Genomic DNA, 3,374 nt, shown 5'->3' with positions numbered 1-3,374 from the left:
AAAAACACTTAAAGAAATACAGGAGAACTTTGGTCAACAGGCTGAGGTCATGAAAGAGGAAACACAAAAATCTCTTAAAGAATTACAGGAAAGCAACAACAAGCAAGTGAAGGAGCTAAGCAAAACCATCCAGGATCTAAAATCAGAAGTAGAAACAACTAAGAAAACTCAAAGGGAGACAACTTTGGAGATAGAAAGCCTTGGGAAGAAATCAGGGGACAGAGATGCAAATATCAACAACAGAATACAAGAGATAGAAGAAAGAATCTCAGATGCTGAAGATTCCATAGAAACCATGGACTCAACAGTTAAAGAAAATGCAAAATGCAAAAAGTTTGTAACCCAAAATATCCAGGAAATCCAGGACACAATGAGAAGACCAAACCTAAGGATTATAGGCATAGATGAGAGTGAAGATTTACAACTTAAAGGGCCAGCAAATATCTTCAATAAAATTATGGAAGAAAACTTCCCTAACCTAAAGAGAGAGATGAATATACAAGAAGCCTACAGAACTCCAAACAGACTGGACCGGAACAGAAATACTTCCCGTCACATAATAATCAAAACACCAAATGTTCTAAACAAAGAAAGACTATTAAAGGTAGTAAGAGAAAAAGGCCAAGTAACATATAAAGGAAGACCTATCAGAATCACAGCAGACTTTTCACCTGAGACTATGAAGGCTAGAAGGTACTGGGCAGATCTCATGCAGACTCTAAGAGAACACAAATGCCAACCAAAACTACTATATCCAGCAAAACTCTCAATCACCATAGATGGAGAAACTAAGATATTTCATGACAAAACCAAGTTTACCCAATATCTATCCACAAACCCAGCCCTAAAAAGGATAATAGGAGGACAACACCAATACAAGGAGGGAAACTTCACCCTGGAAAAAGCAAGATAGTAACCTTTCATCAAACCCAAAAGAAGTTAAGCAATCAAATTTAAAAAATAACGTCAAAAATGATAGGAAGTAACAATCACTATTCCTTAATATCTCTTAACATCAATGGACTTAATGCCCCAATAAAAAGACAGAGACTAACTGACTGGATACGTAAACAGGACCCTACATTTTGCTGCTTACAGGAAACACACCTCAGGGTCAAAGACAAACACTACCTTAGAGTAAAAGGCTGGAAGACAATTTTACAAGCAAATGGTCTCAGGAAACAAGCTGGAGTAGCCATTTTAATATCAGATAAAATTGACTTTCAACCCAAAGTCATCAAAAGAGACTCTGAGAGACACTTCTTGCTGGTCAAAGGAAAAATACAAAAAGAAGAACTGTCAATCCTGAACATCTATGCCCCCAATGCAAGGGCACCCTCTTTCATAAAAGAAACTTTATTAAAACTAAAGGCACACATTGCACCTAACACAATAATTGTGGGTGACTTCAACACTGCACTTTCCTCAATGGACCCGATCAGGAAAACAGAAACTAAACAGGGACACAATGAAACTAATTGAAGCTTTGGACCAATTAGATTTAACAGATATATATAGAACATTCTATCCTAAAACAAAAGAATATACCTTTTTCTCAGCACCTCATGGTACCTTCTCCAAAATCGACCATATAATTGGTCACAAGACAGACCTCAACAAATATAAGAAGATAAAACTAATCCCATGCCTCCTATCTGATCACTATGGAGTAAAAGTGGTCTTCAATAGCAAAAGAAACAACAGAAAACCCACATACACGTGGAAACTGAACAATACTCTACTCAATGATACCTTGGTCAAGAAAGAAATAAAGAAAGAAATTAAAGACTTTTTAGAACACAATGAAAATGAAAACACAACATACCCAAATCTATGGCACACAATGAAAGCATTGCTAAGAGGAAAACTCATAGCCCTGAGTGCCTCCAAAAAGAAAATGGAGAGAGCATACATTACCAGCTTAATGACACACCTGAAAGCCCTAGAACAAAAAGAAGCTATTTCACCCAGGAGGAGTAGAAGGCAGGAAATCATCAAACTCAGGGCCGAAATCAATCAAATAGAAACAAAGAGAACCATACAAAAAATCAACAAAACCAGGAGCTGGTTCTTTGAGAAAATCAACAAGATAGATAAACCCTTAGCCAGACTGACCAAAGGGCACAGAGAAAGTATCCAAATTAACAAACTTAGAAATGAAAAGGGAGATATAACAACGGAAACTGAGGAAATCCAAAAAATCATCAGATCCTACTACAAGAGCCTGTACTCAACACAACTGGAGAATCTGGAGGAAATGGACAATTTCCTTGACAGATACCAAATACCAAAATTAAATCAGGACCAACTAGACCATCTAAACAGCCCCATAATGCCTAAAGAAATAGAAGGTGTCATAGAAAGTCTTCCAACCAAAAAAAGCACAGGACCAGATGGCTTCAGTGCAGAATTCTACCAGACCCTCAAAGAAGAGTTAACACCAATACTCTTCAAACTATTCCACAAAATAGAAACAGAAGGAACACTACCCAATTCCTTCTACGAAGCCACAATTACGCTGATACCAAAGCCACACAAAGATCCAACAAAGAAAGAGAACTTCAGACCAATTTCCCATATGAACATCGATGCAAAAATACTCAATAAAATTCTTGCCAACCGAATCCAAGAACACATCAAAACGATCATCCACCATGATCAAGTAGGCTTTATCCCGGGAATGCAGGGTTGGTTCAATATACGGAAATCCATCAATACAATCCATTACATAAACAAACTCAAAGAACAAAACCACATGGTCATTTCATTGGATGCTGAAAAAGCATTTGACAAAATTCAGCATCCTTTCATGCTTAAAGTCTTGGAGAGAACAGGAATTCAAGGCCCATACCTAAACATAGTAAAAGCAATATACAGCAAACCGGTAGCCAGCATCAAACTAAATGGAGAGAAACTTGAAGCAATCCCACTGAAATCAGGGACCAGACAAGGCTGCCCCCTTTCTCCTTATCTTTTCAATATTGTACTTGAGGTACTAGCTCGGGCAATTCGACAACATAAGGAGGTCAAAGGGATACAAATTGGAAAGGAAGAAGTCAAACTATCATTATTTGCAGATGACATGATAGTCTACCTAAGTGACCCAAAAAACTCCACTAGAGAGCTCCTACAGCTGATAAACAACTTCAGCAAAGTGGCAGGTTATAAAATCAACTCAAGCAAATCAGTGGCCTTCCTATACTCAAAGGATAAGCAGGCTGAGAAAGAAATTAGGGAAATGACCCCCTTCACAATAGCCACAAACAGTATAAAGTATCTTGGGGTGACTCTTACCAAACATGTGAAAGATCTGTATGACAAGAACTTCAAGACTCTGAAGAAGGAAATGGAAGAAGACCTCAAAAAATGGGAAA

This window comes from Apodemus sylvaticus, chromosome 6 (genome assembly GCF_947179515.1).
Source record: "Apodemus sylvaticus chromosome 6, mApoSyl1.1, whole genome shotgun sequence".
Taxonomy (NCBI): Eukaryota; Metazoa; Chordata; class Mammalia; order Rodentia; family Muridae; genus Apodemus; species Apodemus sylvaticus.
This window is presented reverse-complemented; position numbering follows the sequence as displayed.